Source organism: Felis catus, chromosome A2, assembly GCF_018350175.1.
Source record: "Felis catus isolate Fca126 chromosome A2, F.catus_Fca126_mat1.0, whole genome shotgun sequence".
In the NCBI taxonomy this organism is placed as follows: domain Eukaryota; kingdom Metazoa; phylum Chordata; class Mammalia; order Carnivora; family Felidae; genus Felis; species Felis catus.
This window is the reverse complement of record NC_058369.1, coordinates 94,330,044-94,356,057: the sequence shown is the minus strand read 5'-3', so window position 1 is coordinate 94,356,057 and position 26,014 is coordinate 94,330,044. Positions and strand designations below refer to the sequence as shown.

Below are 26,014 nucleotides of genomic sequence, written 5' to 3'. Positions count from 1 at the left end.
ATGTATGTTTCCACATGCACAGAAAATTTCTCCAGAAAAAGAACAAAGAACGATTAAGTGTGCATACCCAGAATAAACAGAACATGTCCTTTGCCCTTATACCTTTAAGTACAATTTGAATGTTTTACCCAAAGAACACATTACTTATAAATACTAATAAAAATACTAATTTAAAACATAAAAATAATTTTTACTTCATTTTTACCTACCCTACTCCAAAACTTCTGCCTTCGCATCTCCAAAATAAACCTCACCTCATTACAATAGTATTCCTAACAGGAGAGATAGTGGTTAGTAATGGACCAAATAAACCTTGTCAATTATGAATAACCAACTTCCCGTTATACGCTTAACAACTTCCTTTGTTGGTTATATATTAAAATGATTAATTTTGTAAGAAACTGTGACACAAAGGAGGACATTTTTAACTGGATAGTTTTAAAATGTATACACTTAATAGGAATCATCTCTTTACACAGTTATTTGTTTCACTTATGTCTTTATCCTACATTTTTAAGTTCCCTGAGGGAAGGGAGTCTGTATACAAAAAGTACAATGTTTATTTCATAGTGAGTGTAAGCTAAAAAATTTTTTAATGTGTATTCATTTTTGAGAGATGGAGGAAGAGAGAGCATGAGTGGGGGAGGGGCAGAAAGAGAGAGACACACACAGAATCCAAAGCAGCAGAGCCTGATGCAGGGCTCGAACCCACAGACCATGAGATCATGACCTGAGCTGAAGTCGGACACTTAACCAACTGAGCCACCTAGGTGCCTCATCACAGTGGATGTAAATTAAATGTCAAGTGAATGTAGAATGTATCGCTGCCCCTGAGAAGTGATGTGTTGTCCTCAGAAACAAAGATGCCTATCCAGCATCTGTGTGGCATATGTATTTTCAGTGGGAGGATGGATCTGTGCCAGTCCTCCATCCAAACTTCTGGTTCACAAGGTTATAGTTTGGCTGGACTGAATTAAAGGTGCAGTATCTGAATACAAACACATAAACTTACCTAGAGGCTGAACCCAACATGAGTTGACCTTAATCAAATTCATCGATTAAAGCATGCATATATATTAATTAGGCCTTGAGGAGTAGCAACAGTGGCTGGACATCCACCACAACTCATGGGTTCTAGTCCCTACTCTAAATGTTGTGTGGCCTTAAATAAAGTGACTTACCCACTTTCTTATCTATAAAAAAAAAGGGAGGGGGCTTGAACTAGATGACCTCCAGGGTCATTCATTCCTGCAAAATTCTGATTTTAAGTTGAATGGTGAAATTTCTCCTCTCCCAGCTTATGTACTAAAAGGTAGATTTATTAATGAGGAGTAATTAACATGCAAGTAAGATGGACAAAGACAAAGACCATCGACAAAAATTAGGTAAAATTTAAGATACATTATTTCTAGTTCTGCTATACATTAATTACGCTTTTATTATAAATGGATCTTGCCCATATAAGAAAAATAGCAGGCTAATATGCTGGCAGTAAATTTTAAGGGAATGAATCCTACTCCAAAGAAGATAAATTATAGAGGATTTGATTAGAATCTATAATCTAGCAAAAGGAGAAAACAGACTTACTGACCTGAAATGGTATGAAAAGATATTATCAGTAAAATAAAATCTATGAAACAAGGATGTCAAGTATGTAGGGAATAGAGTGGGAAAGCAAAATTAAAAAGAGAAAATGTATGTTTATTAATGTAAAATTTTAGAATTTAACCAAAGGGTAAATATTAAGACATACAGTCAGGTTGTAATTATTGAAGTGGTGGAAATTTACCTAATTAAATATCCTCTTAGAAATCTAAATAGTCACCCTAGTTAATTATTTTTAGGATCAAGTATTATCCTCCTTTTTTGAACACAGCCAGCAGGAACTGAAGTAGCACAAGTTTAAGTGACTTATACAAAGTTCCCAGTGAGTCATCAGTGAAACTGGCACATGGAATCCAAAACTCTTGTTACCAACTTTTGGTTAATGTCTAGCCTTAAGGGTTTCCCCCCCCCTTTTTTTTTTGACATAGAGCAAATTAAAATAAAAAAGGGAAGGGGTGGGGCGCCTGGGTGGCGCAGTCGGTTAAGCGTCCGACTTCAGCCAGGTCACGATCTCGCGGTCCAGGAGTTCGAGCCCCGCGTCAGGCTCTGGGCTGATGGCTCAGAGCCTGGAGCCTGTTTCCGATTCTGTGTCTCCCTCTCTCTCTGCCCCTCCCCCGTTCATGCTCTGTCTCTCTCTGTCCCAAAAATAAATAAACGTTGAAAAAAAATTTAAAAAAAAAAAAGGGAAGGGGAATGAAGGGTTGTTATATCCACACTTAGGTAAATGGAGCTCCCTATCCTTCCCCCTCCCTGTCTATCCACTACCCATTGCCTAGTGACTCCTAATTTCAATCCCTTTCACATTTACAGGAATCATTCTTGTTGCCACAAACATCCGAGCTTGTGCAGAACTAAGACCTGTATTTGTCTAATTGTTTTATAGGTAATTCTGTTTGTTCATCATATATTTCAAGAGACCTAAGGACCTAAATAAATTGATCTACTTGCAAATGGCTGTAGTATGAACAAAGAAGCTGCCAAAACATCCAAATGATGTCACTATTAATTAGCTCAGAATAGTTTTGAAGAAAATAAACTACCAGGGTCAAAGCATGCATTGAAATACTGGTGAACTGCCCTGTCCTATTAAACCATGTTTAAATATTAATGTTACCTTGTTCCTGTTTTCAATTATTATATAATTTGTACAATGGAAGTCCATAGAAGAAAATACCAACCATGACATAACTCACTGAATCATGCTGTTTGGTGTTATTTGTGTGTGTGATACAGATGTGTCATCAAGAAAGGGTCCTCATTTATGACTGTCATCAATTTCAGTGCATCATGTTGCAGATCCATCAGAATTAAACTTCAGGGACCAGTCCTTTAATTGAATTCTGAACATGGATGTGAAAATGGTCAGAAGCAAATGTTTTAGTGAACCAAAACCTTATGCCTTTTGGTCAGTACAGACAAGTCCTGTTAGGAACAATATGTTCAGAAATGCAGCTCTTGTATCAAAAACACCCTAATCTTTCTTTCTAAGGCACTTGACAGTTCATCTGCATTCACATGCCTATTCTAGTCAAGTGCTTCTAAGCCAAAAAAAGTGTCCATAGGATAATTATGTTGATGGTGTCATCAGACATATCACATTCCCTAGCAAAACTCACTATTTATTATTTTTAAATGTAATTGAAATACTTATGGTTTTATAATGTGCTATAAATTGATGCTTTCATTTTAACCCATACTACTCCAAGAGACATTATCATTACCACCGTGTTACAAAAGGAAATGAGCCTAGCAATGCCTAGATGCCACCCCCAAAATCATCACACAGCTTCCAGTTTTAGATTGAGACACAGTTTGGTTACTAAAAACTTTTATAAAGAAATTTTGTGTCATGATATATGACATTTTCTTTTTCTTTTGATACACTTTGGGTATAATCATGGTTGTCCTTTTGGAAAGAAAGAACTATTCCAAAGCAGAGAAAGTTCTAAAAACAAACTCAAGCAGGTTAATGGATAGATAAAAACTCCTAAATTCCAGGACTATATTTTCTTTTTTCATACCTTATGGGAAAATATTAAAGGTGTGGTATTCAAAGGTAATACAATTGACTTTGAAAAAGAGGCCCCTTTCTACTCTACTCGGTGCTTGTAAATGAGCTAAACATTCTAAAACTATCACTTATTGGGCCATTGCAGCACACATCAGAGTAGTGGATTCATAAAATGTAATTTCGTCATAACTAACATTTAATATAATATTCCTCACCTATGAGAATGAGTCATACCAAAATTACTTGGTGTCTTAGTCTGTTTGGGCTGTTATAAATGGAATACCATAGACTGGGTGGCTTTTTTTTTTAATTTTTTTTAATGTTTATTTATTTTTGAGACAGAGAGAGACAGAGCATGAATGGGGGAGGGTCAGAGAGAGAGGGAGACACAGAATCTGAAGCAGGCTCCAGGCTCTGAGCTGTCAGCACAGAGCCCGACACGGGGCTTGAACTCACGGACCGTGAGATCATGACCTGAGCCGAAGTCGGACACTTAACTGACTGAGCCACCCAGGCGCCCCGACTGGGTGGCTTTTAAACAACAGAAATTTATTTTCCACAGTTCTGGAGGCTGAAAGTCAAATCAGGAAACCAGCATGGTTGACTTCAGCTGAGAACTCTCTTCCAAGGTGAAGACCGTCAACTTCTCACTGTTGAGAAGTGGGGAGGGAGCTCCCTGGGACATCTTTTACAAGGGCACTAATCTCATTCATGAGAGCTTCATACTTATAATCTAATCATATCCCAAAGACCCTCCAAATACCATCATATTGGGGATTGTTTCAACATATGAATTTTGGGGAAACACAAACATTCAATCTGTGCATTTGGGGAGCATTTTCAAAGGATCATTCTAGAGCATCCTAGGCAGAGACTGGAGAAGCAGGAGGAGAAAGGGGCACATATAGATTGAAAAAGACTCCAAGATGATTCTTGTACAACCCCCAACAAGTAGTAAGAATCATTGATTTAGTCCCTTAAATGGCAACATGATGGTTGTTATTTGATGAAAGCCAGATAGGGAAGACAACGTAGAAATATTCATGGAGCATAAAAGACAGCAATGCTGGAGAGGTAACATCCTAGGTGTGTTTCAAATGGTAAAACAGAAACCAGGGATAGGAGCCATAAGATACTCTCAGTTCTAGAACCTTTTGTAATGGCCTATATAGTATCACCAATCCTCTGCTTCTTCATCTGTAAACAACAGAGAGAGAATTGTTCTGGTCCTACCAGCCAAAAATTATCTCCTTTTCCTAATCAAATATATTTGATTTCTTCTAATTACAAACCAAAAAAACAGACATAGGCCAATTGAGTTGAACAGAAAGGATTGAGAGAATCGTTTTCTAGTACTATCTCTATTCTCTTATCATAAGCAAGTAATTTTACTTGACTTCATTTGTGTAATTATCAAATGCTTTTTTAAATTTAAATTCTAGTTAGTTAACATACAGTGTATTATTAGTTTCAGGTATAGAATTTAGTGATTCATTGCTTACATATAATACCTGATGCTCGTTACAAGTGCACTCCTTAGTCCCCATCATCTGTTTAACCCATTCTCCACCACCACCCCCCACCTTCCCTCTGGTAACTATCAGTTTGTTCTCTACAGTTAGGTGTCTATTTCTTGGTCAAATGCATTTTGATACTTACCATGTCCCAAGCACTATGCTAGGAGCAGGATATACTGCAGTGAAAGAGGTGGAGCACAGTCATAGCCCCTGCCTGCACAGAGCCTGCAGACTAGTGAGGGAAAATGAAAAGTGACCCGTTTTATTTTTTTAAGTTTATTTATTAATTTTGAGAGAGAGAGAGCACTTGTGCACACGTGAGTGGGGGAGGGCCAGAGAGAGAGGAAAGAGAGAACCCCAAGCAGGCTCCCCATTGTTAGTACAGAGCCCCACTCAGAGCTCAATCTCACAAAACATGAGATCATGACCTGAGCCAAAATCAAGAGCTGGACGCTTAACCGATTGAGCCACCCAGGTGCACCCCCCCCCCATTTTAAAACAGAGGAAGAACTGGGTGCTATCGATACCATGCATCAGAGAGATTTCTCTTGCTTCTGAAGGTCAGAGATGTCCACCACATAAATTGAGACCTGAAAGATCCACAGAAGTAGTCAGGTGACAGGCAGGAGTTCCTGGAAGAGAAATCAGCACTTGGGGCCAGATGGCATAGGAAGAACATAGTGCATTCAAGAAACTGAAAGATGGTCTGAATATAGAACAGATATGAAATAGTCTGGTGAATTTGACAAGGACCAAAAAGTAGACACTTTAGTAATCATGTAGTAAAGGCTATGTATGTTTTAGTTACTATTAGAAATGTCAGACAACACTCATGGTACTTTCTGTTCCTCTTAAAAACCCACAAAGCTATAGTGAATGGACTTTTTTAAGCAAAAGTACACATGCAGGTAGATAATAAAAGAAGAAACCAAAACAATTTTGGAAGCTGGAAAAAATCGTAATTGAGTAGTTATTGACTTGTCAGTCCCAAGAAAGCTGAATCCTAAGCCAGCAGTTGCCAGGGCTGAGAGGCAACCTACTGAAGGTTGATAACTGAATGTCAAGACACTTAACTTTCTTTCCTCATAGTTCTGACCAACCAATTGTCCTACAGTGAAACCCACATTTGACAGGCCCAACCATGTAAATTGAGTTGCCTAAAACTTTTTAGTGCCTGTTTCCTAGACATAGGCAGACAGTCAAAAATCTCCAGACAGCTGATGGAATATTCTAATAAGAAAGAGGCCAAAACTAACATAGAAAAGCAACCAGGAAGAAATAAAGACTATGCAGGAGTGGGAGAGGGAGGGTATTAGTATCTTCAAAGATTCAAAGACAGTGAAATAGTATAAGATACTGCAGTTATTAGACAAGAACAGGATGCTACAAATGGTTTTAAAAGTAGCGGCCAGGGGGCAAAATGGATTCTTGGATATTAAAAATATCATGGTATAAAATAAAACTTCAGGTGAAGGTTTAAAACATAAAGATGAGGAACTATCTATCCCAGGAAGGAAAAAAAAAGAAAAAGAAAAAGAAAAAGAAAAAAAAAAAGATGGGAAGTAAAAAAAAAGAGATTTTTTTTAAAGTTTTATTTATTTTTGAGACAGAGAGAGACAGAGCATGAACGGGGGAGGGGCAGAGAGAGAGGGAGACACAGAATCGGAAGCAGGCTCCAGGCTCTGAGCCATCAGCCCAGAGCCGACGCAGAGCTCGAACTCACTGACGGCAAGATCATAAACTGAGCTGAAGTCGGACGCTTAACCGACTGAGTCACCCAGGCGCCCCTGAGAGATTTTTTTTTACATGAGTAAGGTACAGACTAGTCCAGGAAGTTCAATATCTGAATAATGGGAGTTCCAGAAAGAGAGAATGGAGAAAATGGAGGGGAGAAATTATCAAGGAAATTTCCTGGAATGAAAGGACATGACTTCCCCAATTGAAACAGTCTATTGAGTTCCCAAGACAATGGATGAAAACAGACCTACACAGAGACACATCATTATAAAATTGCAAAATCCTGTGGACAAATAGAATATTCTAAAAACCCTCAGAAAAGAAAAACAAGATTCTAAAAAGAATTAGGGACCAGAATGACTTCAGACATCTCAATAGCCACACTGGATGCTAGAAAATAGTAGAAGAAAGTAACTTGTAATGTAGAGTTCCCCAGCCAAATTATTCCTTAAGTGGGAAGGTAGAATATACATTTTTCAGACATAGAAAGATAAAAAATGTTGCTTTATAGGTCATTTCTCAGGAAGCTATCAGAGGATTTGTTCAACCAAAATAAGAAAAGAGAAAATGGAATCCAGGAAATGAGATTCTAATGCATGAGTAAGAAAGGATGATGGTGAAGCGAAAATCTAAGACCACAGCTCTGAAGGAAGCTCAAAGACCAACAAATCTGGTGGACTAGAGTGGGACAGAGGCCCTGGGGGAAAGATCATTGAGAAAATGGCATGGATAGAATAACTGATGTTTAAAGTATGTTGAGGGAAAATTTACCAAACTGAGGGTGTGGACAGTTTAGGAATGTATTAATGATAAATATGTAGAAAGTACACAGTTCAGTGCCCAGAGGTAGGCATGATCACCCGCTCAGGAATTTATTTGACTGTCCAGACACAATGAACCCACCAGTGAATATAAATGAGGTATATTTAGTAATAACACTAAGCTGGGGGCTCCCAGGAGGGAAAGGGTTCATTCAGGGGTCTGGTGAGAGAGTGAGCAAAGGGCTAGGAGTAGTCTGGGGCTTTCACTGTGGTTAAAGGGTATAATCAGCATGGTGGGGATTCCACCTCGCATGGGCTAGAGCCTGAGCTATATTTGAAATTCCTGTCAACTCTTAGAGGTAAAGGCCTATACAGTTCTTCTACTTTTGGTTGCCCAGATGTGGGGGAGATAGAAAAGATGAGTGGAGATTGAAAACTGTCAACAAACATCAAAAATGGCCTCTTTATTACAAAACCAAGTTACAGGGGGGCAGGGGGAAGACTGTAATTAACTCAAGAAAAAAACAAAAGTTGAACAGGAAGGGAAAATTTTCATAGCATAGTATATGCTGTGATTTACAAAGTCCTATCAGTACAGATACTAAATGCAATATAATTAAGTTACAGCCACATTGAGAAGATGAAGAATGGGAAGTGTTCATGTATGTGATAGGTATCATAGGAGTTGGTGAAAATAAGCTGAATCTTCAACTTTTAGAATTGGAAGTCATTGACTTTTTTTTAAATAGCAATATAAACATGTTCTTTAGGGATATGGAAATGATTCCAAAGGAGTCAGATAAAATAATTAACAGTGGTTGCCTCTTGGGAGCTGAAGCATAAGAGATGACATATAGTAATATGGGACAGGGTATGTTGGAGGACTGCTGTTTTGTTTGTTTATAACAAGTATGTATGTATAACTTTTTGAACACACATAATTAAATTACCCCCAAATTTGACTTTATACTTAAAGGTAATGGGGAGCTATGAATCAGCTTGCAGCTCTAAACAATGAGGCTGTGGCATGATAGTGAGATCAAATTTGCATTTTATTAAGATTATTCTAGTTATTTTGTAGAGAACAATTAGAGGGAAGAAAGAATGGATACAGACGTGTCTATTAGGAAGCTTAATGTAGCCCAGAATCTAGACAGGAAGTGATGTTGGCCTGGATTCAGATACGGCAACAGAACTAGGTAAAAGACAGATTTGTGAGTATTTTGTGGTTGATTGGACTGTGGTCTGGAAGAGGAAAAATTCAAGACTCATACTGCATTTTCTGGTTTGGACAAGGGGTGGGTGGGGGCCATTCATTAAGATAGGACATCCATAAGAGGAGCAGGTTTGGAGGAAGTGGAATGGTTTTAAGTATTGGCTATCCAAGCAGAATGGCTATAAGGATACTGCAGATATGGACCTAGAGCTCAGGAGAGAAAGCTGGGCTGGAGACATAGATTTGGAATCAGCAGCATAGGATAACAATTGAAATCTAGGAGTGGGTGAGATTGCTCAGGGAGTGGGTGTCGAGTAACCAGCATCAAAAGCAGAGCCTGAAGGAACATAAACAAGGGCATAAGGAGAGGAGTCAGCAAAGGGAAATGAGAGAGAACAAGCAGAGAAGTGGTAGGAAGGTCTATGTACTATGGAAGTCAGATAAAAAGTTCAACATTATCCAATAAAGTCAAAAGGGTGACTTGAGAGATGGAAACAAATGCACTGGAGGGGCAAAGGGAAGGGCCATGTCTGTGGAGCAGTGGGCCAGTTTGCAGTGTACCTATGAGCCAAGGCATTCATTTTAATCTCTGTTTAACAGATAATAATAGGAAATTTTCTTGAGACTTTATCATGGGCCAGATATTGTATGATGTTCTTTATATACTTTATCTCATTTAACCCTCAAAACAAAACAATATCATTTCTATGAAATAGATGCTATTATTAACATCCCCATTTTTCAAATGAGGAAGCTGAAGTTTGAAGAAGGTACTTAATTCCTTAAAGGAATAGAGATAGCAAGCAGACAGGCTCCAGAATGTACACTCTAAGCATCATACTATACCCTCTAAGTGATCTGCCATAAATAACACTATTCGCTCACCCATTCAACAAGCCTGCTGTGTGCCAGGCACTATTCCAGGTGCTAGTGACCGACAGTGTGCAAAGCAATGCCCCTGAACTCACAGGTAGATAGTAACCTTCCATTGGAGGAGATAGTAAAAAAATTTAAAAATTCAAGTATATTTTCAGTACTTAGTGTAATGAACCCTAAGAAAGCAGGGTAAGTTGCTTGACAGTGGCTAGAGAAAATAGTTATTTCAGATCATAGTTCTTCCTAAGATGATATTTCAGCAAAAACCTGCATAAATTCAGGGACCAAGCATGAAAAGATGCATTCCAGGCTGAAGGAAGTGGAAGTGACACCATCTGAGGCAGGGCGGAGGCAGGAGTGGGTGCAGAAAGATCAAGGAGAAATTGGTAAGCCATAAAGTTGGTAAGGGAGGCAGACCTATATCATGTTCAGCTTCAGAGGTAAGACTTTAGCTGTTGTTCTTTTTTTCAGTTTATTTTTTAATGTTTTTTTTTTATTTTTTATTTTTGAGAGAGAAAGAGAGAGCATAAGCACCAGCAGGATAGGGGCAAAGAGAGAGGGGGACAGAGGATCTGAAGCGGGCTCTGCACTGACAGCAGCAAGCCCAATGTAGGTCTCGAACTCACGAACCCTGAGATCATGACCTGAGCTGAAGTCAGATGCTCGACCAACTGAGCCATCGAGGTTCCCTATTAGGTTTATTTGTTTATTTTGAGAGAGAGCCCTTGAGTGAGGGAAGGGCAGAGAGAGAATCCCAAACAGGCTCCACTCAGTGTGGAGCCAGATACAGTACTCCATCTCACGACAGTGAGATCATGACCTGAGCCAATATCAAGTCAGATGCTTAACTGACAGAGCCACCCAGGCACCCCAGAGTTTAGCTGTTGTTCTAAGAATGATAAGAAGTCTTGGGAAGATTTTGAACAGACCAGTGATAAACTCTGACTCACATTTTATTAACTTGTAAGAGAGCCCAGACTTTGGATTCTGTGACCCTCGCTCTTTACATTATTATCTAGAATTGAGATGCCACATGTGGCTACCAAGCACTTGAAATTTGCCCAGTCTAACTTGATACATACTCTAAGTGTTAAATACACCCCAGATTTCAAAGACTTGGTACTGGGGTGTCTGGATGGCTTAGTCGGTTGATTGTCCAACTCTTGGTTTTGGCTCAGGTCATGATATCACAGTTTGTGAGTTCAAGCCCTGTGTCTGGCTCCATGCTGACAGTGCAGAGCCTGCTTGGGATTATCTCTCTCTCCTTCACTCTCTCTGCCCCTCCCTCTCTCACTTTCTCTGTCACGCTCTCTAAAAAGTAAATAAATAAACTTTAAAAAAAAAGTCTTGGTACCAACAATAGAACAGATCTCATAAACAATTATTTATATTCATTATATGTTGAAATTATGATATTTTAGATATATAGGCTTGAATAAAATATAACATTCAGATTAATTTCACCTACTTCTTTTCGACTTTTTAAAAGATGTAGCTACTAGAAAATTTTAAATTTCATATGTGGCTTGTGTTATATTTTTATTAGACAGCCCTAGTCTAGACAACTTCCCTTCTGTTCTCAGCTTCATAATGCAGTGAAGACAAATGAAATAACTTGTGTAGGGCATTTTGAGTTTTCTTAAGGAAACACATTATGTAACAACAAGATAAATTATTGAGGATGATAGTCAGCCAAAAAATGTACCATTCTTTATAAGCCAAAGATAATGTTACTGACTTGGTTGTGGTTTTGTGTTGTTTTTCCAACAGTGGTGATGAGTTTGCACAAAGTCATCTGTAATGTTTCTCTCCCCACCCATTCCACCCCCTCCTTATGCTCCCTTATAACTAAAACAGCATGTTTTTTAAATACCTGGCCCAGGTTAAGAATGCAGTTCTCCAGCCATGGAAAGTTTTCTCTGTGCAAAGCACTCAGTCCTATATAGGTTTGAACCTCAGTCTATTTAATGTGAAATTCTAATTGTCTGGTATACCCAGCAAGCAGCTTCCAAATGTCAATGATTATATCTATAATCATAATAATAAAATACTCTTGGTTTCTTATATTTAATTTGAAATATAGTCGATTAGAATGTACTCTTACTGAAAAAATTGACACACAAGCTTTGACCAAGAAATTTGTTTTTCTTTGTGAGTTTGTATCTGTGAAAATTCTCACAATGTTATAAATTAAATCATATTTTGATTTACATACTGTAGCATTAAAAATATTATTATAAGACATTGAGCTTATTGGCGATGATATATTACTCTATCTGAGGTCTTGAATACCAGTAAGAAAACATAAGCATCAGATGGACCCTCCTTCACCTCTGCCTACTCACTTCTCCTCCCACTTTCTTGTTTTCTCCTGACAGGTAGATGACAGGCCTTCACTGTCAATTTTCAGTCTCTACTGTTAAGCTCTGGATTCATTTTCCTTCTCAAGGACGTAACTCGCTGCTTTGCCTAACCTTTCTCTCCTGCATGTCACAATCTCCTACTCTACTGGATCATCTCCATCAGCAACAAACAGCTTTGAAATCTCTCATCTTTAAGCACACACACACACACACACCTCCCTTGTCCCCACATTTCCTTCCCTAAACTTTATAGTTTCTCTACTTCTCTTTATGGCAAAATCTTTCAAAAGGGTTGCCTGTAACTCTGCTTCCATTTCTTCATCTACCATTCATTCTTCAATGTACTAGTTAGGTTTCCTTCCCCCTGCTGAAATCACTCTTGTCAAGAGCAAGCTAAGACCTTCATGAAACCAAATGCAAAAGACCTCTCTGTCCTCATCTTATAGTGCTCTCAGAGTACTTGTGATTATGTGATACAGTTGGCTACACCTTGAAGTTGAAATACTCTTGGCTTCCATGATGCTATACTCTGGTTTCCCACCTATCCAATTGGTTACTCATTCTCAATCTCCTTACCAGCTCCTGTGTTTCTATCAGACCCCTAAATGTTGAGGACCCTCAGATTCCTTGGCCTCTTCTCTTTATCTACTCTTTTTGTAGGTCCTTTCAATCATTCTCATAACTTTAATAGCCATCTAAATGCTGATAATCCCCAAATGTATGCCCCAAATGTAAAGTCCAGACCCATATACCCATAAGTTGAGTCTCAACTACATATCTCAAATTATACATGTCTACAAATAAAATACTGATGTATTCTTCTCATACTAAAAGTAATAAGAATATGGGACACCTGGGTGGCCCAGTCAGTTAAACAACCAACTCTTGATTTCAGCTCAGATTATGATCTCATGGTTTCATGAGTTCGAGCCCTTTGTGGGGTTCTACACACTGACCTCACACAGAATCTACTTGGGATTCTGTCTCTCCCTCTCTCTCTGCCCCTCCCCCACTGACGGTCTCAAAATAAATAAATAAACTTAAAAAAATTAAAGTATTAAGAATAGTAGTAAGACAAGGAGGAGAAGAAGGAAAGGGATAAAAAGGAAGGAAGGAAAGAAGGAAGAAAGGGAAGAAGGATCAAAAGATGAATTACATTTTTGCTCTAACCAAAAATCAAGATGCCCCTTAATTCCCATATTTAATCATATTTATAATATGATTAACTATATTTAATCCATCAGCAAACTATGTCTTGCTGAGCTCCAAAATGTCTCTTTTCCTTCTATTCATCTCCACCACCACGACTCTAGATCAGGGCATCATTATCTCTCACTTAGACTATTGCTATATCCTCCCAACTGACCTCCCTGTCTCTGCTCTCATACCTGCCCAATTCATTTTCATTTTAGCCAAAGGGATCTTTTTAAACCATGAAAGTTCATGTCACTCTCCTGTTTAAACTGTTCCATGGTTTGACAACTTCCTACTGCCCTTGGAATGAAATCCAAATACCTGTCACTCACAGCTCCACATAGTTCATCCCCAGCCTAACTCCCCCTACCGCCCCAACTCTTCTTCATCTTGGGGTTTTATACTTGCTAATGTTTATACCTGGAATGCTCCCTAACTCTAACCTCCTCCTCTCATTTGAATGACAGGCTTCTTTTCATCTGACTCAATTTAAATGCCATCTCAGAGAGACTTCCAGCTTACCCATTTTCAAGCAACCTTGCTCATTTATTTTTTCACAAAGGCTTGCTTGTTTCCCTCCTTGTATTTCCCACAATTCTGATTGCATACTTTTGTATTTTGCTTTCTTGACTCTCATCCCTTGCCCTTCCCTCTTTATTCCAGATAAGAGGACTGAAATGCTGGTTGGGATAAGACACTGGATGCTGTAGCCATGCCCCTCCTTTCTCCCTTCCTTTGGAAGCCAGCTTGTCTACTGAGTGTGTATCTGTCTCCCTGCCCTTGTCAGGAGTTTCACAAGAACAAGCCTGTGCTAGTTCACTGCCTGTGGCTGAGTGTGAAGCCCAGTTCAGACCTAAAGTATTAGGAACCCTACTATGTGATGATACAACTAAGCTATGACCACAGCAACTCCATCAGAAAGAACACTGACATTTTGATCTAGATCTCAATATCTTTGGACATCAGGTAGAGAAGAGAGGGGTGCTATATCGACCCATATAAATACAAATATCTCTTTACTGAAATGAATGGAAATCTAGGCCTGTGGCATTTCAATCTTCTTAAGAAATGGTATCCTGACTTTAAACCATACACATGTTAGTCCTAATAAGTGGGGGGGGGGGGGGGGGGGGAATGACTAACAAAATAAAAGCAGAGATGTTCTGATTACAGTAGTGATTATATTCATTACTACTTTTTACGTAGCAAGTAACAGGAAGCTCAATTCAGGTTAACAAGCAATAAGAAAAATTCATTGGTTCACATAACTGAATATTGGGGAATTTATCCTCATCAGGGAGAGGCTAATCCTAGATCGAATGACTATGACCAGTTCCCAGGTTTTTTCTATTTCTTGGCTCTGCCAAGAGCTCTGAGTAGCTCAAGATGGGAAAAAGAAACTGTACTACAAACAAATAATGTTTAAGAGACCTCTGCCCTTGTGGTTCAAAGATGGCTACCAGAGATTCCTGGAGTTACTTGTTTTCACTCATGTCCAGCAGCAAAGAAAGCATCTCTGTCAGTACCGTCTGCCAAAACATATATTTAAAATTTTTTAAATGTTTTCTTTCTCTCTAGCAGCATGGGCAAAATCTCTTGGATTGAATCATGTGTTATCTTGAACTAATCAATTCTACAGGCAGAAACATCAGATTCCAGGTCTTACATGCAGAGCAGAGATGGGATCAACCACTAAAAGCATGTGACTGAGAATAAGCTGGGGGTATTCTTGCTGGAGAAAGTGAAGAATAGGTTTTGAATGGAGGCAACCAATCAATGTCTGCATAAGCCTAAGAGGCTTGAATAATTGTAGCCTGATTTACAGCCCTTCTGTGTGGATTCAATCTCTTATAATATACAACCCCCCTCTCTATATTCCAGAGTATTTGTGATCTTCCTTTCTTCTCCTCTTTCTTTCTTCTTTCTTTTTTTCTTTCTTTCTTTCTCCCTCCCTCCGTCCCTCTCTTTCCTCCTTCCTTCTTCCCTTCCTTCCTTTCTTTCTTTTCTTTTTTCTTCCTTCCTTTCTTTCTTTCTCTTTCTCTCTCTCCCTCCCTCCCTCTCTCTCTCCCTTCTTTTCTCTCTTTCTTTCTCTCTTTCTTTCTAACTGAATTGGCCAGGATAAACATCTGTGCCCATATAGTTGTCCTATTTACAAGGCCCTAGGGGAGCTCTTTGGAATAGTTTAAAATTTTTAAATTTTAAGAAAATGTGTACTAAATATGGGAAGGAAAAAGACCCATTTCACAGGACAAATGTAAAAGACTAGCCACAGTGTTTATCACCCATGCCAAGTTCTAAAGTGCCAAATGAGCAAAGGCTTAGAAAAACAAATGCAAGAGACCAGGGTCTTCAACTGGGGGATTGGAGGTATGTGGTCTCCCTGGGGCCCGGGTGGGGCAGAAGGTGGGGGTAAGTGGCCATGGATTGTTTCAGATAAACATTCCTAAAATGGAATGACCCAAGAAAGCTCCTGTGGTCAAGGCTAAATTAGGCTGTCTCTCCTTTCCTCTCTCCTGGGCTTTTATCACCTGATAATAAAAAGGACTACCTCACACTCATCCCAAACCTACTAAGTCATTGCCTGGGGTGGAAAAACCTTTAGGGTGCTCAAGAAAGGGTGAATGAAATGACTCTAATGATAGGGAAACTAATCCTTTTGCAAGTCAGATAGACTCCAGTTCTCTGCTTTCCACAAAGGGAAGGATAAGAGTTGTCAGATGAGAGATTACTAGAACTAATCTTGATGATAGATTACCATGTTATTTTTGGCATATAACTGAGAAGAATTCAAGGAATACTCATGAAATATTTTAAAGTATAAAAATATATTAGGAAATGGAATGGAAATATAATTTCAAGAAGAAAAACAAACAAAAGACAATTTCCTACGGGTAAAGAAGAACTTATTTACGTATACTTAAAATGTATGATAGGGCATCAAATCACTATAGTATTTAGATTCTACTAGATAGTTATCAAATAGTGATGTGACAGTTTATTTTTAAATGTCATTATGTATAATGTGTTGGAATTTATATGTATATTTGCAAGTCTTTCAGTATCATGAAGAATTTTAGGCACCAACTTAGAAATGTGGTGAGAAATTTACTGCTTCTTAAAATATTTTTAGGAGTACTTGAGTGCAAATGACTAGAGACAATGAAAGGAGAAAATTATGTTAGACAAGAAAATGAGCAAGGAAAGAACAGGCCCACTGTTGAGACTGATGGCACAGTGAAATATGATGACAAAGGACCTGTCTGTGCACATTTGCTTTTGTGTCCTTTATCAAAGTGAAAGATCTAACAAAGAATGATTGAATGGACATTGGTAAAGGGGAAGAGAAGTTCAAGATGGAAAAAGAAATTGTAAGAGTGTACCCCATCTCCCCTGGGTAGTAAGAATAATAAGGATTTAAATCAGCCAGGATTGGGGCAGCTAGGTAGCTCATTTGGTTGAGCATCTAACTCTTGGTTTCAGCTCAGTCATAATCTCAGACTCATGGGATCGAGGGGCACCTGGGTGGCTCAGTTGGTTAAGTGTCTGACTTCAGCTCAGGTCATGATCTCAAGGTTTGTAAGTTCGAGCCCTGCATCGGGCTCTGTGCTGACAGCTCAGAGCCCGGAGCCTGCTTCAGATTCTGTCTTCCTCTCTCTGTCCCTCCCTTTCTCGCATTCTGTCTCTCTTTCTCTCAAAAATAAATAAACATTAAAAAAATAATAATTTAAAGTCTAGGGTCATGCGATCAAGCCCTTCATGGGTCTCTGTGCTGGTAAGCATGGAGCCTGCTTGAGATTTTCTCTATCCCTTTGTCCCTCTCCCCCACTTGTGCATGTGCTCTCTCTCTAAAATATAAAAATTTTAAACAATTAAATCAGCATGGATTGACTCAGAATTCAGACTCTGCCACTTCTCATCTACGTGACCATGGGCAAGATGCTTAAGCCCCTCATGTGTATTATGGGCATACTGTGACACAGGTTAAATTTTATAGAATGTAAAGTGCTTTGCTCAGAGTCAAGCATGACAATACATAAATAGTGGCTATTGTAATTATGCAGCTGTGGGCTTTGGAGCAACTTATCCACCTTGAGCTTCACTTCCCTCCTCTCTACCACAGTTATAATAACATCTACCTACTAGGATTACCGTGAGGATTAAACTGATAATAAACCCGAGAACACTTACAATATAAAGAAGGCATTCAGTAAAATTAGTTCTTTCCCCACTTCTTTCTCTAGCTTCCTATTGATTTAGACAATTCTATGGACCCCTGATGGGACATGATGAAAAACAATCTATTTCCAAATACTAATTTATAAAATACTATATTACTTTTATTGTGTCTACTGGTAAAGAGACTAAATCTGAAATGATTCTTTTTCTTGTTGATTAAAGAGACCAAGGTCTCATATTACAAATGACCCTACCCTTATAGATATGACCTTTCTGCCTTACTAGCAAATCTCATTAATGACAAAATTATTCTCATGAAATTGTGAAAGGCAAATATGTTGCTGATCTATGACCACATAATCAATCCTCTCATAAAAAGGACTTCCTCACAAAGAAAAAAATTCCTCCCAAGTGTTTCCTTTTCTCTTATGAGTGAAAAGATAAAGCATTTATTAATTTGTGGGAATAAATGTTGTTCATTAATGTGATTCACTTATTTTAGACAGCACCAAATATGGCCTCTCTTTGTAGTTTTGATACAAAACAAAGCCTGGTTAAGATGAGCCAGGATGCCGGGAAAGGAATTGGGGAACCAAGTTTAATGGAAAAGGCAGGGAAGGTGTCTAAAACCACTTCCTCCACTTTAAACTGTGTGATAATGTCTATTCAGCTGTTTTCAGAAATAGGCTGCCAAGTTGTTGTTCCCCGTTGAGGGGAGGGGTGTAGTGACCCTGAAGAGTCAAAGTGCATAGGAAGGCTCCTTAGCGGTCAGGATCCCAGCAGGAAACAAATGTCACACTCCGAATGAGTGAAAGAAATATGTTTGAAGCAGGATAGTAGGTATGCGGGCATCCATTATACTAGTCTGTCTATATTTGTCCATGTTTGAAATTGTCTATGGTGAAATATATAAAAACAAAGAGAAGAGTGTAACAGACAGACTAATCAAAGTCATGCAAAGCTGTGGGCAGGAATTAAAAAAGAACAAGGGAAGGTGAAGTCTCTGTCTTTTGCTTCCACCCCCACCTCCACCCCTTGGAGTGGCAACAATGGGAAATGCTAGAACAGCAGTTTGAAGGCACAAGGGAAAGAACCCAACTCCTGGCACCCAGGGAGACCAGAAACTCTAGGAAAGGGCCACTTCTCAGGAACTGTGGCCTTCGGTGGCGGAATGCAGCCGCTGGCAACCAAGGCCCAGCACATACTCTGCAGCTCAGTGCAAACCGACAAAAGCAAGAAATGAAATGCTGTTAAAGGTCCCAAATTATAAAGCTTTAGCTTTTCTTCCACAGTCTCTCTTCCTTCTCTCTTGACCAGTCATGGTTTTAAATGTTTCAATTGAAAACCTTTCTAAATGAAGAAAAATTAGAAGTTTAAATTATTAACATGAATTTTGCCATTTACAGTGTACAATATTTATTTATTTATTTATTTATTTATTTATTTATTTATTTATTTATTTTTGGTTTACTTACTTACTTACTTAAGCAATCTCTACATTCAACATGGGGCTCAAACTCAAAACCCGGAGATCAAGAGTTACATGCTCTTCCTACAGAGCCATCAGGCGCCCCTACCATGTGCAATGTTCATTTTAGATGCAACATGAGAGCATTTAACACATGCAGGATCACTGAAACGAAACAATTTGTATTTCATAGTTTGTATGTACATATGTATTTTTTTAATTAGAAAAATATAAACACTGCACAAAAGTAACCCGTTTGTTTATTTCACTTCTTTATATACACACATTGTACTGACACTATGCCTTTGGCTTACTGATGAGCAAAGAGGAACTAAAAAGAAAAGCAACTGTGGATTGTCCTTTCTCTTTCTTTCTATGGCATCACTTTTAGTGTAAGTGGTTGGCTAATACAGTGAAGTAACATGAGTAATAAAGGATATGGTAAGAGTTCTTTGGTTGTTTGTGTTTCTTAGAATGGTATTCATTACCTTTTTTCTGAATTTGAAGCAAATTTTAGTTCAAATGGAAGGAGGCATTTTAGGATTTAATCAGTCATGGATGTGATATGCTTTACCTTGTACTTGCTTTGAGTCTCACTGAACTCCACAGATGTACAGGAATCCTATTATCATGGGGCACTGGAGATGCTATATGCAAATGGTGCAACCAGAAATGGCAGAAACATATAATGCATATCTCCTCTGTTCATGTATCAGACCTCACTAACAAAACACACGTTCAAAGATAGAATTAGGAATTTCAAAATTGTGTCAGCAAAGCATTAAGTCAAGTATGGGACCCTTCTCAGCATGTGGCCCTATTGACTACACAGGTTTCACACTCTGCTGCCAACCCCATGACCAGGCAAGGAAGGAGCCAGGGTATCAGTGCCTTTTATTCTAGTTGCCCCACCTCCCATAGGTATCCTCACTGGTGGATCCTGTTAGAAAGCAAGGGATCCAGGGATGCATACAAGGAGAATAGTCTCCTGAGTTACAGACTAGGGGAGAGAGGGTGGAGACGGGGTCTGGAGGGACAAACAGAATACCCAAAACAGACTGCTAGCTCTCATATCTCTTTCCAAAAATTGCAGTTCCTACTTAATTCAGCTAAGATAACAAGGACCAGGTGGGCCCCAGGTGTGGCTCCAGATGTTTATGGGGGCTTACGCTGATGCAGTTTTGTGAGCCCTCTACAAACATTAATTAATTAAAAGTGCAAATATAAACTCAGTATAAACTGGCTATTTATTTAGAATGAGAAGAGAAACCACAGTAAAATATTGGAGCTTGAAAGGTTCGAGTCCTCTTCTTCTGAGGTCTCTAGGAAATATACCAAAAATGTCCTACACAGACATGCTTCCTGATTGCATCCTGGATTCCCCTCCCCTCCTAGAACACTCTACAACTCCAAGCAACTCCCACCACTCACAGGGGCCTGGGGAATTGAAAAGCCTTGAAGATTAAACTTTATTAGCTTTATGATAAATTTCTCTGTAGGCCCCAAAACCTAGAACATAGAATTAAATGACTGTGGAGCAGAAGCATTTCCTAGCGGGCAAAAATTGTGGGCCCTTGAGCCATGATGTGACTCCTTCCCCTATTACACATGCCAGAGGCAGTGAGCACAGAGTTTGGGCTCCTCTGATCTAATGCTTTTTCACTGTAGTCAGGAAATTCCATTAAGGTTCAGATACACTATATAGGAAACTGAGGAGGTCGTGGATAGTCATGGCCACTCCTTTGCATCCTTTATTTATTATCTATCGCTTGCACTGCTTGTTGGCTAAGTTGGAATAAGCCAAAGGGAAAACAACGTTAGGACTCATTGTTCTTGGTCACCTTCAAATCCTGACCAGACTCTGTGGCCTAATCAACAGGTTCTTCTGTAGGCATAAAATATTATTGGGCTTTCCTCATAGCAGCCAAGGCAACAGTAGGGCCCATTTAGATTCAGAAAAAAAAGAAGCAACAGTTCAATTAGATAAAAGGGTTGCCCTGGATACAGTCCTGGGGTCTGCACAGGAGCCCAAGGGAGGGGGGAAATAGGTGGATGAGGACAAAAGAAAGGAATTACAGGTATATTTAGGAAACTGCAAAGATGATAAAGAAAGATTTCAAACTTTGCTAGGGCCCAGGGGTTGGTGAACTCACTATTTGCTATTGATAAGCATGGGGGAAGCTGCTGATATCTGAACTAAGAACGTGGGCTTAACGTGAGAGCATTTGATCTAAATAAGATAGCACTTAAGTCCATAAGTTCAAATCTTGATCTTAGTTTTTCAAAGCTATTAGACTTTGGTCAAGAAACAACTCATTCTCTCTGTGCCTCAGTTTTCTCATCTGTAAGATGAAGGTAAATTACATTAAATTACATTATGTCGAGCCACAACACATTATCTTATTATGTTGTATTATATGGAGCTCACCTCATAGTGTTGTGTGAGAATTAGATAAGCAAATCCTTACAAACACCACCACTTATAATAGTTCTTAGTACATGTGAGATAATAGAAAATATCTATATTGGTCTCTGCCCACAGTTCCTGGCACAGAGTTCCTAAAATCCTTGCAATTTCCTAAGTGATAAGAGCATTAGGAACATCTTCTGTTCCAATATTTGGTCTTTGACCACAATTCCTGACACAGAGCTCCCACATCCCTTGAAATGTCTTGGATGATGGCAGTGTATTTTTTTTGTTGTTGTTCTAACAAGGTGACTCTTAGCGGGCACCTGGAGGGCAGGCTGGTCACCGGAAGACCGAGCCACAATTAGAAGCTTGGATTGTCAGCCTACCTTCTAGTCTCTAGAGAAGGGAGAGATCTGAACATGAAGTTAGTGATTGTTCATGCCTCCATGATGAAGCTTCCATAAAAATCCCCAAAGTACAAAAGCTCCTCTATAGAGCTTTTAGGTTGGTGAACACATGCAATGCTGGGGGAAGACATGGAAGCCCCATGCCCCTTCCTCCATACCATGTCCTCCCTGTCTCTTCCACCTGGATGCTCATTTGTATCTTTCATCATATCCTGTAATAAACTGGTAAACAGAAGCAAGTGTTTTCCTGAGTTCTTCGAGGTGTTCTAGCAAATAACTGAATCAAAGGGAGAGGAGGACCTGGGAACCTGTGGAATCTGAAGCCATCTCCAGGTAGATAGTGTCAGAATTTATTTAACTTGTAGGACACCCAGCTGGTGTCGCAGAATTTCTTGGTGGGGGGAAAACTCCACACATCTGGTGTCAGAAGTGCTGTGAGTGAGGTAGTAAGTAGTGTGAGAGTAAAAGATACACAGGAGGAGTGGTATAGCTTTTTCTTACACATTACACAATTAGTGCTCAATAAAAGTGAGAAATTATTACTATGAAAAATGGTTCCAAATATAGCACTTACACACATTTGGGCAATATTTAAAGCTGTACAATTTCTGAAACAGATGAGGAATTTGATCCATTTGTTTTTATTAAATAATTTTACAAAAATTATCATTTTGAATGGATGGATGTTTTCACATTTAATCTCTAGCCAAAGTTAAGTATTGTAAAATTTTCATTAATAAACCACAGTCACTTCTTCTTTTAAAAACAAACAAAACACAATAATTTCTGAACTTTTCTCACCAAAAAGCAGAGGTACACTTTACCTATTCATACCTTACAGGTAATTTTTCCTGGCCCACCATTCCCAGACACTGAGGAAATATTTTATTTTCTTTTTTAACTTTAGTCAATTTATATACTGACATATGGAAATTAGATGGAATAGCAGATTCCGCTGAGCAAAGGGCTAGCTGCGTTCTTTGCTCAAGAATGGTAACTTTAGCTTAGAATCAAGTTTGAGTAAAATAATTTAGAAAATGTTAGGGAGGTTTGCTTATCAGTCTTGTTTGATTCTAGAGGTTGAGTTGAAATAAAACTGCAAGAGTGAGACTTTCTCGATTCTTATACACCTCTAAGCAAGCACATCACATAACCTCCTTGACTTCCATGTCCTTATTCACTAACAGATAATGGGGAAAGTGTTGCCTCACTTCACTCCCAAGGTTTTTGTGAGGATTAAAAGGAAAGAATTGTTTTAAAAAACTGAAAATGCATAGCTGCATGCAAAAGAATGAAACTGGACAACTTTCTTACACCATACACAAAAATAAATTCAAAATGGATTAAAGGCCTAAATCTAAGTCCCCAAACCATGAAACTCCTAAAAAATATACAGGTAGTAATCTCTTGGACATCAGCATTAGCAACGTTTTTCTGGATATGCCTCCGTAGGCAAAAGAAACAAAAGCAAACTATTGGAACAACATCAAACTAAAAAGCTTCTGCACATCAAAGGAAACCATCAAGAAAACAAAAAGGCAACCTAGATACGAAGTTAATATTGAAAATATATAAAGAACTCATACAAACCAGCACCAAAAAATAATAATGATAATAACCTAATTAAAAATGCTCAAAAGACATGAACAGATACTTCTCCAAAGACATGCTGATGGCCAACAGACACACTAAAAGATGCTCAACATCACCAATCATTAGGTAAATGCAAATCAAAACCACAATCATACTAGTCAAAATGGCTGGTATCAAAAAGACAAACAATGGCAAGTGGTGAGAAGGATGTGGAAAAGAGGGAATCCCCATAAACTGTTGGTGGGAATGTAAATTAGTGCAGTACTATGGAAACAGTATGGAGGCTCCTAAAAAAAAATTAAAAATAGAAATACCATATGACCCACTAATTCTACTGCTGGGTATTTACCCAAAGAAAATACAAACACTAATATGAAAAGATATATACATCCCTGTGTTTACTGCATCATTATTTGCAGTAGCCAATATATGGAAGCAACCTAAGTGACCACTGATAGATGAGTGGAATAAGATATGGTATACATATATACAATGAAATATTACTCAGCCATAAACAAGAATGAGATCTTGTCATTCACAACAACATGAATAGACCTAGAGGGTATCATGCTAAGCAAAATAAGTCACACAAATAAATAAGTCAGAGATATGATTTCACTTATATGTGGAATCTTAAGAAACAAAACAAATAAACAAAAATAGACTCATAAATACAGAGAACCAACTGGTATTACCAGAGTGGGGGGAGTGGAGAGATGGGCAAAATAGGTAAAGGGTTTTAAGAAGTACAAACATCCAGTTATAAAATAAGTAAGTCTTGGGGATGAAAAGTATAGCATAAGAAGTATAGTCAACAATATTGTAATAACATTGATTAGTGACAGATGGTGAGCATCGTGTAACTTACAGAATTATTGAATCACTGTTGTACACCTGAAACTAAAATAACATTGTATGCCAACTGCACAATTAAAAAAAAAAAAAAGCACTCTATAAATGCAAGAATTTACTCAAAAAACTTTTTTCTTACCCAATTTCTTTTTTGCATGTCATTCAACAGCAGGCAGACTGGATTATGTCAGGAGCAACAGTCCTGAATTAATCTGATTCACGTCTTTAAAGTGCTCTTATCAATATCTATAAAAGAAAAATCAATTTGATTAATCAACTGGAATTCTTTTTTTGGGACGGTGGCAATTTTAAATACAGTTTTATTTAAGACATTGCATTTTCCACTTAACAAGAGAGTGTTTATTAAGTGCAATGTCATTTCCTTTCCCAGTAACATATTCCAAATTCAAGTATTGAGAATGCCCAGTTTATTTACTATAGCAGCCCGACTTAAATTTTATTCATTTTTAATGTTTTATTCATTTTTGAGAGACAGACTGTGAGCGGGGGAGGGGCAGAAAGAGGGAGACACAGAATCCGAAGTGGGCTCCAGGCTCTGAGTGGTCAGCAGAGCTCGATGAGAGGCTCGAACTCACTGACCGTGAGATCGTGACCTGAGCCGAAGTCAGACGCTTAACCGTCTGAACCACCCAGGCACCTCAACTATACCAGCTTGACTTTTAAACTGCCATGGACTTTGCTATGAATTTGAGTCCTTCAAGTGTTTTGCGTGGAGCAAGGCTAGACCTATTCTCAGGTTAGCAACCTCTTCAATGGTGAGCCTAGAGGAGGCACCATCTGAAGGAGGAGCTCCACCACCAGGAAAGCCCCCAGGCATTCCTCCAGACATGCCTCCTGCCTTGCCTCCTGCATTCTGGTACAGCTTGGTAATGAAGGGGTTGCAGACTTTCTCCAGCTCTTCCTGCTGATGTTCAAATTCTTCCTTCTCTGCAGTCTGGTTTTTATCAAGTCAGTTGATGGTTTCATTACACTTGTCAAGAATCTTCTCTTTGTTCTCATCGTTGATTTTGCCCTGAGTTTTTTCATTTTTCAACAATTGCTTTCATGTTGAATGCATAAGATTCAAGCAAGTTTAAACTCACAGGCATACTTCCTTGCCCCTCTGTGGCATTCCTCAGATTCAAGTCACTTTTGATACTGATGCTAATGACATCCTCAATGTCTCTGCTGTGGATAAGAGCAGGAAAAGAGAACAAGATTACCTTCAATGGCAACAAGGGCCGCTTGAGCAAAGAAGGCATTGAGTGCACGGTCCAGGAAACTGAGAAGTATGAAGCTAAAGATGAGAAGCAGCAGAACAAGGTGTCTTCCAAGAATTCACTTGAATCTTCTGGAGTTCTCTATTATTCACTAAAAATAAATGAGGCCTGGCCAATAACAGGTACTGAATAAATGTTTGTTGAATGAATTCAGAAGTGCCATAACTTAAAACATTTGATAAGATTCCACTTGCAAGGCTGTTAAAAGTCAAAACAGTGGCTAAAAGAACCCTGTTACTAGGGAAACACAATTTTTTTGTGAAGAGAGAGTTGAATAAGAATAAGAACCACAGTGTAGTAGTAAATGTTCTTCTGGCAGAATCAATCACTGTGGTGATTACCAACATTATTTAGCACGTCTATTAAAAAAAAGAGTGCAAGGTAAAAGTAAAAATGTGAAGATGGTGTTAAACTCTTCATTGTTATATATTACAGCATAATGTTGGACCAAAAAATGCACATACATTTCATAAAGTCTGTGAGAAACCAGGACATTTGCAATGTGCACAGGCATAGAATAGTGAATCTCTGAGGGTGACAGTGATAAA

The 26,014-nt window shown here is 38.7% G+C and overlaps 1 protein-coding gene across 1 annotated transcript in view; it reads right to left on the bottom strand.

The window, feature by feature from the left end:
* Positions 1–24,414, bottom strand: part of CDK14 (cyclin dependent kinase 14) — a 674,504-nt gene extending 650,090 nt beyond the window's left edge. The window contains exon 1 of the mRNA XM_045053225.1: positions 24,326–24,414. The gene's annotated coding sequence lies outside the window, so the exon portion shown is untranslated. The remainder of the gene's footprint in view (positions 1–24,325) is intronic.
* Positions 24,415–26,014: the final 1,600 nt, after the last annotated feature.